General features: G+C 36.6%; 1 pseudogene; it reads right to left on the bottom strand.

Annotated features, from left to right (window-relative positions):
* Positions 1 to 5,796: 5,796 nt before the first annotated feature.
* On the bottom strand, positions 5,797 to 6,740 carry LOC122739668 (annotated as a pseudogene).
* Positions 6,741 to 12,351: the final 5,611 nt, after the last annotated feature.

The following is a 12,351-nucleotide window of genomic DNA, read 5'->3' as shown; positions in this document are numbered from 1 at the left end:
GGTCACAAAGAGTGAGAACAATTAAACAGCAACAACAATATTCACTTTTCTTCTTACTGCAAATCACTCTCACTAGTGAAAATTCTATACAATGTACCCCAGAATGTATCAAAATTAAAGCCATTCCCTGTGCTCAAGAATGCTGATGTAAAGTATGGAGTCTACCCAACAAATAGAACAGGTGACCCTTAGTCCATGAACTGACTCAGAGCACCTTCCTGCCCATTTCTAACCTATCTTTAAAATATTTCCTATATATATCCTCTTTTCTCCAATCACACAGCTGCCATTCTAGTGCAGGACTTCGTCACCTTATTGCAATAGCCTTCTGGTGGTTCAATTTATTTTGTGTCTTCTCACTCTAATCCAGCTTCCATTTAACTGCCGAAGTGATTTTTCTAAAGCTTAGGTCTGATCATGTCATATGTTTAATGACTTAAAGCTCAAATTCTAGTAACTTCCTATTACCTCCAGGATCAATTTCACATTTAAAACCCTTGACAACCTATTCCTTTTATACCTTTCCAGTCTCCTTACACCTTCCTTCCCTTTGCATACTCAGTGATGTAGCTACACTGACCAATTTCTGTTCTTCAAATATGACTCTCCATTTCCCAGTTCCACTTCTTTTCACTGGCTATCTCCCATTTCTGGAATGCTTTCCCTCCTTCCACCTTCTACCTTTACCAGCCTCCTCCATGACTCAGCTTAAACTCTACTTTCTGCAAGAGGTCTTTTCCACCTTCCCCCCACTCCACTCCTATACTGACCATTTATACTGCATGGAGCTCATATGTACATGGTTTTTTGATTGTTGCTCTCTCATTAGACTGAGCGTCTTGAGAGCAAGGACCATATTTTTGCCTTTGTTTTTATCCCCACATTTAGTACAGTGTCTTGCACATAGCAAATACTTTAATAAATAAACCCAGCAACAAGAGAGAGAAAGATAAATTCCACTTAAAATAACTACAGGATATAGAAAATACTTCATAGTTTACCTACTAAGACATATAGGACATACTATATAAACATAACTAAAAAAACTCAACACAAAAGCCAAGCCTAAATAAGTTTAGGAATATTTAATTGCTCATGACTAGACAGAGCCACAATAATAAAATTGATAATATTACCAAAATTAATTTTTAATTCAGTGCCATACCAATCAAACTACCAAAGAATGACTAGACAGAAAAAAAATTGCTAGATAGAAATTACTAGATAGAAAAAAATAATAAAAATCATCTGGAGGAACAAAAGGTTAAGAATCCTAAGGAAAATAAGGAAAACAAGTGGGAAAGAAGCAATACCATATCTTGAACTACAATACAAAGCATTACTAATCAAAATAATTTGGTACTGGTAAAACAAAATAAAGAGGTCTATCAGTGCAACAAATTAGGTATACATTATAGAAACATAAGCCTACTGTTCAAACAAATGTACCTCAAGTTCTAGCATTTAATTAATCCAAAGACCACAGCTACTGGGGTAAGACTCATTATTGCAAAAATCTTCTGGGAAAACTGGAAAACAGTCTGGCAGAAATTTAGTTTTAGACCTGCATTCACACCAAATACCAAGATAAGTTCCAAATCAATACATGACTTAGATATAAATTGTATACAAATTAGAGAAGCAAGAAAAAAAGTTATCTTATAGATATATGGCTAGAGGAAGAATTAATGACAAAACAAGGGATAGAAAGGATCACAGAAGATAATAAAGTAGACAATTTGATCAGATATATTTGAAAATTTATGTGCACAAATAAAACTAATAAAACTAAAATGAGAAGGGAAACATTTAACTGGGAAAAATACTTTGCAGAAAGTTCTCTGGCAAAAGTCTCATTCCCAAGATATGTGGAGAACAGATTACAATTTATAAGAATAAGAACATTCCCCAATTGATAAATATTTGAAGCATGTGAATGGCAATGAGGATTATGTGACTTGCCCAGGGTCACACAGCTAGTAAGTGTTAAGTGTCTGAGACCGTATTTGAACTCAGGTACTCCTGACTCTGGGGCCGGTGTTCTATCCACTGTGCCACCTAGCTGCCCCATTAAATTGTTTTTTTTTAAGTCTCGTTTCATCTCTTTCTGGAATTCTAGTTGCATTTTTGCCCAAGATATGTGGGTTGGTTTTTTAAAGCTTTGCTTTATAGAGATTTTGGAGTCATTCTCTTGTGAATTTGTGTCTTAATCTATCCTGTCACCATAATAGCTTTCTATTTTGGGATTCTTTTTTTGTTTGCTCATTCTTCCAGCCTAATTCTTGACTTTGGACTTTATGTTAAGGCCAGGCTATGCACACTTTTTGTGGAAAGATCTAGCCTGATCCTATTGCTGCTTTTGTGTGGTATTGAATGTGTATTATTCCAGGATCTCAGGGACAACTCAGGTTGGGGATCTGCAAGCTTTTGGTGCTTCCAAAGTGGTCTAATTCAATGAAACATATGATTGACAGCACCCTAGTCTGAGCTCTGCAAGTTCCTAACCTGAGTTTGGATCTGAATAACAGTAAAGTATTGCCAGTTTCAGCTATTATCAGGTGGGAAGCAATGTTGCTACATAATGTCTGGGATTCCTGCCCTAACTCTTCCTCTGCAGACTTCAGACTGGACTAGAAACTGGAAGACCTTGTTTTGCTTATGGGATCTGGGCCACAGTGCTGCTTTTTACTTCTTTTTTTTTTGTGGGGTAATGGGGGTTAAGTGACTTTCCCAGGGTCACACAGCTAGTAAGTGTCAAGTGTCTGAGGCCGGATTTGAACTCAGGTACTCCTGAATCCAAGGCCAGTGCTTTATCCACTGCGCCACCTAGCTGCCCCTGCTGTTTACTTCTAAATTTGCTTCTTTCTAAGTATACAACCTAGGGTTATAACCATTCCTTACCCTGGAATGCCCAGACATCACCCTTGGGCACAGATCTTCTCTGACATCTACCCTGGATCTATGGTCCGGGCCTACTATATTTTAATTTTATTTTTTACAATAAATAGCATTTATTTTCTCACCCTCCTAGCCCTCCAAATTTGAAAGAAAAGAAAAATAAAACTTCTGTTATAAATATGCCTTATCAAATAAAACAAACTCCCACATCATCCATGTGCAAAAACTTCTGCACTTTGACTTTATTAGCTTTCTATCAATACATGTGTAGCAGGTTTCATCATGTGTCCTCTGGAATTCTGTAAAGTCATTGCATTGATCAAAATTCTTAAGTCTTTTGAAGGTGTTTGTCTTTACAATGTTATTGTTTGTATAAATTGTTTGCCTGGTTCCTTTCACTTTAACTCTGTATCAGTTCATGCAAATGTTCCCAGGTTTCTCTGAAACCATCCCTTTCATCATTTCTTATGGTACCATAATTTGTTCAGCCATTCCCCAATTAACGAGTACTTTTCCACCATTACACAAAAAGGTTGTAAATATTTTAGTCCACATGGATTCTTTTCTTCATGCCCTGATCTTTTTAGAAGTATAGACCTAGTAGTGGTATCACTGGACCACAGGGTGTGCACAATTAGTGACTTTGGGGGCATAGTTCAATATTGCTTTCTAGAATGGCTGGAGCCACAGTTCCACCAAAAGTATTTTCCTACGGCCCTTCCAATGTTTGTAATTTTCCCTTATTTGTGAACTTTGCCAATCAGATGAATGTGAGGTAGAAATTCAAAGTTATTTATATGTACATTTCTCCATTTATTAGTGATTTGAAGTATTTTCTCATATAGTTGTTAAGAACTTGAATTTCTTCCTTTGAAAATTGCCTGTTCTGGGGCAGCTAGGTGGTTCAGTGGATAGAGCACTGTCCCTGGATTCAGGAGTACCTGAGTTCAAATTCGGCCTCAGACACTTGACACTTACTAGCTGTGTGACCCTGGGCAAGTCATTTAACCCCAATTACCTCACCAAAAAAAAAAAAGAAAAAGAAAATTGCCTGTGCCAGGGGCAGCTAGGTGGCGCAGTGGACAAAGCACTGGCCCTGGATTCAAGAGGACCTGAGTTCAAATCCGGTCTCAGCCACTTGGCACTAGCTGTGTGACCCTGGGCAATTCACTTAAACCCTCATTGCCCTGCAAAAACAAACAAACAAAAAACACAAACAAAAAAAGAAAATTGCCTGTGCCCTTTGGTGAAATCATGAACTGATCTAGACATTCTGGCAAGCAATTTGAAACTATGTCCCCAAAAGTTATTAAATTGTGCATAACCTTTGGCAAAGTAGTGATAACACTCCTGGGTCTTTATCCCAAAAAGATCAAAGAGAGAGGAAAAGTATCCATATGTACAAAAATATTTATAGCTGCCATTTTGCTCTGGTAAAGAATTAGAACTTGAAGCACCCATCAATTCAGAAATGGCTAAAGTTATGGTATATGAATGCATCAGAATATTATTGTGCTATAAGAAACAATGAAGGGGGTAGTTTCAGAGAAACTGGGAAGACTTGTACAAACTGATGTAGAGTGAAGAAGAGAAGAACAATTTATACAATGATCAAATTAGACAATACACATAAAATGCTTAGCATTGTGCCTGACACATAGTAGGTTATTTTTCCTTTTCTTTTTTTTTTGTAGGGCAATGAGGGTTAAGTGACTTGCCCAGGGTCACACAGCTAGTGCCAAGTGGCTGAGACCGGATTTGAACTCAGGTCCTCCTGAATCCAGGGCCTGAGCTTTATCCAATGTGCCACCTAGCTGCCCCCTACATAGTAGGTTCTTTAAAAAGCTTGTTTCTTTCCCTCTTTCCCCTCAAATAACACCAATATTGTAAAGACAAACAACTCTGAAGTTGTTTGATCAATGACCAACCAAGAATCTAGAGAACTCACAATGAAGTATCTTACCCACCTCCTGACAGAGAGTTGATGGACTCAGTACAGATTGAGACACATTTTTTTGGACATGGCCAATTCGGGCACTAATTTTGACTATACCTGTTAGCAATAAAGGTTTTGTTTTTCTTTCTTTCTAAATTGGAGGAGGGGAGATTTGTGGGAGAGAAGTCAGATTTTTGTTAACTAAAAATCATTAATATAATATTATATTAAATAATATTAATATAAAATATATTATTAATAAAAGAAAATTGTCTCTGTCTTTTTTGAATCAGTTATTTGTTGTTTATTAAGTATTTGGGTTAGTATGACACTTGAGGAATTGGTTGCATCTTTGTACATAGATTTTTAATATAATATGGAAATTTACAACTATTGAGATATATATACACATATATACATATATATGTATGTGTATGTATATGTATGTATGTGTGTGTATATATAAATACACACACACACACACACACACACAAAATCAGGTCCTCTGGCAAGGTGATACATACACTCCAAACCATGCTGGAGAGCCCTAATGAAGGGGAGCACAAAGGTAATCAATGCATCAACAAAGTTTTACTACTGCATGGTGTTTTGTGTCCAGGAATGTTGTCTTCTGGACCTATGGGAACCTATAGTACCTACAAAGCAGGCAGTTATATACCTGGGGGGTGGGGTCAAGGGGCCAGCATTGGCTCTGTTTAACAGCAACTACTTTAAGACTGTACAAGTCATATCCAGCATCACTAGGGAAACAGGGTTTAACAAATAGCCACACTGTATTATTCCCCCATTTCTAAGTTTAGGAAGAGTGTGTCCATAGGTTTTATATCTCTGGTGTCACTAATCAGAGGAAAGATTTGACCTACATGAAAAGTGCATCATACCTAATCCCTTAACCACTGTCATGTTCTCCAGACAGTAAAGTGGCAGCACATTAAAAGGCTTTAAAATTGCAGCTCCTTCTGGATTCCCCAAAGAGTATCTTCACTCTTCTTTAAACAGGTCTCCTCCTCTGGATTCAGGGTTACCTTCACCACATCTGAAATGCCATTCTGCCCCAAGACACATGGAATACTAAGGAAGACATCTTCATTAATGCCATATAGGCCCTTAAGCATGGTGGAAATTGGATGCACTTTCCTAAGATTCTTCATAATGCTTTCTGCCAGACAAGCCAGTGGCCCAGGAATTTTAGCCCTTCAGCTTGATCACCTCATAAGTACTTTCAACCACCTGTTTATGAACTTCTTTCCAATTCTCTGAAACAGCATTAGTTCCCAAAGCAGGATAAAGGTTCTTCAGAGACATGCTGGCAATATTCACACCACTCCATACAGGAACACTTGAATCTCCATGTTCCCCAAGGACCCACCCATGACAGCTTGAAGAATGGACAACAAGTCTCTCCCCCATTAGGTAATGGAAACAGGCAGAATCCAGATTGCAACCACTTCCAATAACATGGTTTTTAGGAAAGCCTTCTTGGCTACATTTGTCAAAATATCCACTGAATTGGAAACAATAAGAAACTTGCAATTAGGGCTGTATTTAACAATATTGGGAATGATAAATTTAAAGATATTCACATTATGCTGGACCAAATTAATGACTTTCTCCCTCCTGTTGATGTGCCCCAGCAGTAACAAAATCAGCTTTTAATTTGCAGTCACACTATAGTCTTTGCCAGAAACAATCTTTGGTGTTTTGAGGAAAAGGCTGCCCTTTTGTAGATACATCATCTCTCCCTTTAGTTTGTCTATTATGACATCAACTGGGGCAAGTTCATCAGCCAAATCCTTCATTAAGATACCGCACCAACCCCAACAATAGTGATCTTGTTTTGGGAAACCTGGTCTTCCTTTAGGACATTCAGAATCAGCTGATACTTGACAGTAGTTGCCATTTTGGGGGAAATCTAGTTTTCTGGTCATGCTGTGAGGAATTTTGAGTTAGATGTGAGATTGCTACTCCTGGACTTGTGCCATCTCTGTGTCTTTTTACCAGTTATCAGTTGAAGAATGGCTTTTATCCTTATACATTTTAATCAATTCCTTATGTATTGTGAAAGTGAGACTTATATTAGAGAAACTTCCTACAAAGATTTTGTCTTGTTCCCCCCCCCGTTTTAGCTGCATTGATTTTATTTGTGCAATCAAATTATCCAATTTTATCTATGATTCTTTCCATCCCTTATTTGTAAATGAATACTTCTCCTATCAGTAGATCTAAAATAAATTATTCCTCATTCTTTTTTTGTTTATGTATATTTGTGTGTACAAATATATATTTTATAACTATATATATGCATGTGTATAAACACATACACATATGTAAATGTGTATATATGTGTGTATGTATATATTTTTGTTTGAAGCTAATCTTAGCCTATATTGTGAGATGATGATCTCAACCTAATATCTGCCAGGCTGTTTTCCAGGGTTTCCAGGAGTTTTTATAACTGTGGTCTTTGGGTTTAATGAACAATAGCCTCCTAGCTTTGTGTGTACTTATTCTGATTTATTGATCAATGTCTCAATTTTGATAATGTCATTTTGATTATTACTGCTTCAAAGTATAGTTTAAGATCTGGAAGTTCCAGGTTGCCTTTCTTTTCTCCCTTGTTTTCCTCCCTTTTTTTTCTAAATTGCTCATTCTCAGGAAGATGGTGCTTAAATTTATTCACGACCTAATCTTTTACTTTAACTCTTAAATCTCCTGAACCACCCTCTTGCCTATAAAGCAGGCTATGGAATCAAAGGGATGCCCATCAATTGGGGAATGGGTGAATAAGCTGTGGTATCGGATTGTAATAGAATATTATTGTACTATAAGAAATGACAAGTAGGATGATTTCAGAAAGGCCTGGAAAGACTTACATGAATTGATGTGTAGTGAAGTGAGCAGAACCAAGAGAACGTTGAACACAGTGACAATATTGTTCGATGAGGAACTATGAATGAATTAGCTATTCTCAGCAATACAATGATCCAACACATACTGTTTGCCTCCAGAAAAAGAACTGATATTGAGTGAATACATATTGACGCATACTATTTTTCACTTTCATTTTTTCCTTTTATTTGAATCTTCTTGGACAAAATGACTAATATGGAAATGTTTTGCATAATTGCATATGTACAACTTATATCTGATTGCTTGCCATCTCAAGGAAGGGGAGGGGGAGAGGGAGAAAGGGATAGTCTCCATTCCTCATCTGTAAAATGATCTGAAGAAGGAAATGGCAAACCACTCCAATATCTTTGCCAAGAAAATACCAAGATAGAAAGATAAAAATACTTTAAATAGTTTACAGTAGTATGGTTTAGATTTCTAGGCAAGAATCATCAAATTTGTCAATGAAACATTTTCCTTTTTCCTATTTTTATTACATTCTAAATATTCTAGTCCTTATGAACTTTTCTAAACTATGCTCTTTGATAGAATTTGCAACTTCCAGGGTCTGCTGTGCCATTTACTGAATTCAAATGTGCTCTTAACATACTTATCTATCAATATTTATAATTATATTAATTAACTAATACTTAAGATAATCATTAACCAGAGGAAAAGTACTGTCTCACATAAATATTTCTATTGTGCAATAGTAATAATTCACAAATCATCCATATCAATCAGATCATTGAGGATCCAATGTCTTAGGCATCACATTCTAGATATCATTCCCAAATACTAGCAACACTCCTTTATAATATTTTACAAAATAATTTCCAAAATCTTATAAACATGATGTTGAGTAGTTTCAATCAAGTTCTATTCTCTGTGACTCCATTTGGGGTTTTCTTGGCAAAGATACTACTGTGGTTTGCCATTTCCTTCTCCAGCTCTTTTTACATAGAGGAAAACTGAAGCAAATGGGATTAAGTCAGTTGCCTAAGGTCACACAGAGCTAGTAAGTATCTGAGACTAGATTTGAACTCAGGTCCTCCTGATTCCAGTCCACAACTCTATCTAACACATTGTCTATCCAACATTGTCTACTATAAGACAATTTTGTGAACAACTAAAATATAGACTCTAAAACAAAATTTGTTATTAATTTAATAGAAGCAGTACATGTACAAACTGTTTCATAGGAAAAAGTTCTATAAATGTATTTCTTAATTTTGGCCTTCTGAGTTGGTTATACTCAGAAACTAGCACAGAGTACTTATTACTTTTAATTTCATGTCTACAAGGGTAACCATCCTCTAGCAATTACTATGCACCACACAGACCAATCATTTCATGAATAATAATTGTCCCCTAATATCAAACCCAATATAAATCTAAATTTCTAAAGGTTCTACTTCCAAAATCCATCAAGACACCAACATCTGTGAAATTAAGCTTGAAAAGCATCAAAACTCTCAACAACTCCCAGGGGAAGAACTATCTCTTCAGAGTCAATCTACTGTCCCAGATAATTTCTAAAAGGTAAGTTTCCTATGACAAATTCCCCTTTGTCACTGGTCTGTTCTGTTCAAATCTGCCCTAGATTTTCTTTGTTGTTCTTTTGGTTCTGGAATTCTTTATGCCTTCAGGCTAAGCCTTTACCAGAGATAGAGATAGTTTTTCCTTTGTAAATAAAGCACCCACATCAAAAATAAATATTTCCAAGTGAAGTTCATAATTCCTTAAGTACAGCAATCCCAATCTTGTGGGCAAGTAACACTTCACTATTTTCCTCTTGTCTCAAGGAGGTCTAAAACGTCCTTAAATAGGAAGCTAGTTCTGGGCTTTCTTTTCTCTTTTTCAGCTCCTTTTCAGTTGTTCCTTTCTGAAGATTCCTTTAGCTAGTGCCAAAGGGAGGACCTAAAGTTAGTCCCCATTCTTGCTTCTGCCTTCTTGGTGGTGGAGAATAAAAAATTAAGTCATTGGCCTGGGCTCTAGATCACTTAATACTTGCTTTATGCTGAGTTGCACTTAAAATCTTTTTTGACTGTAAAGAACATCAGTACACATTTCTTATTGTCTTTTAATTGAATTTCACAGCTACATTGTGCTCATTAAAACTACTTTTATTTTTATAATCCTTTTTTGTCAGTTCCTAATTCTGAATAATCTAGAGTAGCATTCAAGTCAGAGGATTGCATTTCTCTATACATTGATCTCATTTTTCACTTTCTTTCTGGTACCTTACAGATAATTTCTTAACCTTATATATCTCGGTTTTCAGATGTTCCAAATGAGTCGGTAGTTCTAGTTTCTTTTTCTCCCCATTGAATCTGTCTCTTTTGAAATAAGCACTTTTTTTCTAAATAAAACCCATGTCACTCAGTATCCAGACTACACTAGATTCCTTTTTGGTTCCATGTGGCTTATGCTTTCTGCAAATTTCTAGAATTTCGTTTGTAATATTGCTATTGGGTGAGCAGAGGTGAAGCTTCTAGGTTAACAGGCACAGCATCTCTTCCTCTGCCCCACCCTTTGCTTCCTCATTTAGAAATATCAAGAAAACATTTAAAAATCATCCTACTCTAAAAATCTAACAAGTTTCTTTTAGGAAAGTATATAAAAGGTTAGGAATGAAAGCTAAGGTAGCATTGGACATGATAGTGCGTGCCTGTAATCCCAGCTCCCAGGGAAGCTGAAATTGGTGTATCTTTTGAGCTAAAGGGTTCTAGATTGCACCAAGCAATAGCGATCAAGTGTCTGTACTAATTTCAGCATTAATTTGGTGAACTTCTGGGAAGGCAGGGGGCATCAGTTTACCTAAGGAGGCACCAGCCCACATCAGAAAGGGATAAAGTCAAAGGTTCCATATGATCGGTAGTGGGGTCAGGTCTATTAGTATTCATTGCCCTTCGTGTCATGTTGTGAAAGAAAACACAAACCAAGAAAGGATGCTTCAATTTGTGTCCAGACTCTATCAAATCATCCTCTGGAGGGAGATAGCATTTTTCATCTTAAGTCTTTTGGAACTGTATTAGATCATTGTATTGCTGAGAATAGCTAAATTATTCACACTTGAGCATGGTACAATATTGCTGTTACTGTGTACACTGTCCTCCTGGTTCTGTTCACTTCACTTTGCATCAGTTCACATAAATCTTTCCAGTTTTTTTTTTTAATGAAAGCATCCTGCTCATCATTTTTTATAGCACAATAGTATCCCAACAAAATTATATACCACTATTTGTTCAGCCATCCCCCAATTGATGGGCAACTCCTTGTTTTCCAATTCTTTGCCACCGCAAAAAGAGCTGATATAAATATTGTTGTACATATAGGTCATTTTCCCTTTTTAAAAAATAAATCTCTGGGCAGCTAGGTGGAACAGTGGATAGGCTGCTGGCCCTGGATTCAGGAGGAACTGAGTTCAAATCTGGCCTCAGACACTTGACACTTACTAGCTCTATGACCCTGGGCAAGTCACTTAACCCTCATTGCCCCACAAAAAACAACAACAACAACAAAAACCACAAAACAATAAAATAAAATAAATCTCTTTGGGATACAGATCTAGTATTGGTGTTTCTGGGTCAAAGGTTCTTATAGCTCTTTCGGCATAGTTCCAAATTGTTTTCCAGAATGGTTGGAACAGTTCACAACTCTACCAACAGTGCTTTAGTGTCCCAATTTTTCCACATTCCCTCCAGCATTTCTCATTTACCTTTTCTGTCACATACCAATTTCATAGGTATGAGACAGTAACTCAGAATTGTGTTAATTTGCATTGCTCTAATCAATAGTGAACCAGAGCATTTTTTATGTAATTATTGTAGCTTTGTTTTTTTACTCTGAAAACTGTCTGAATAACAGACTTAAAATTAAGGTCAGTTTTACATTGAGAAAAGCCTCAATCTAGTTAAAGTTATCCTTTAGTTAAGGGATGCCCTGAAGGATTAAGATAATGATAAGACTAAGAGAAGCAAAAAGTCTTTGATTATTTCAGCTAATGGAAATATGTGTTGAGTTCATGTCTGACCAGCTGAAAAGGTTAAGCTATAAAGGACTGGTCAAGGAGAGATGGAATGATTTTAGCAAAATGATTCTCCTAGGGTATGACAAAAATTGAGTGACTATTGTTCTATTTGATGAAGCAAAATATTAACTGAACTTTGCTCTGAGCACTCAACTATATTTTATCTAATAGTGGAATTTTACCTATTGTCCAGGAATACTGTAGCTATATTTCTAAAAATGACTTGTCAGAGAGATTTTCAATCATAGAGTGAGTGACTGTCCATCTTTGGTACTGTTCTCTTCTCCCTCTCTCTCTCTCTCTCTCTCTCTCTCTCTCTCTCTCTCTCTCTCTCTCTCTCTCTCTCTCCCTCTCTCCCTCTCTCCCTCTCTCCCTCTCTCCCTCTCTCCTTCCCTCTCTAGAAATGCTTAGATCAGAATAATCTAAATTATTTTTTTAAATGTTTCCAGAAGGCTTTTGCCTAAAATTCAAAATACATAATTTTCTTTCACATGGCAAAAACTGTTTTCTAATTTGGTTCCCTACTTAAGAAGTTGCAACTAAGGGGCAGCTAGGTGGTGTAGTGAATAGAGCA

Source organism: Dromiciops gliroides, chromosome 2, assembly GCF_019393635.1.
Source record: "Dromiciops gliroides isolate mDroGli1 chromosome 2, mDroGli1.pri, whole genome shotgun sequence".
Classification (NCBI taxonomy): Eukaryota; Metazoa; Chordata; class Mammalia; order Microbiotheria; family Microbiotheriidae; genus Dromiciops; species Dromiciops gliroides.
Note: the sequence above shows the minus strand (reverse complement) of the source record. Positions and strands in the feature narration are given on the sequence as shown.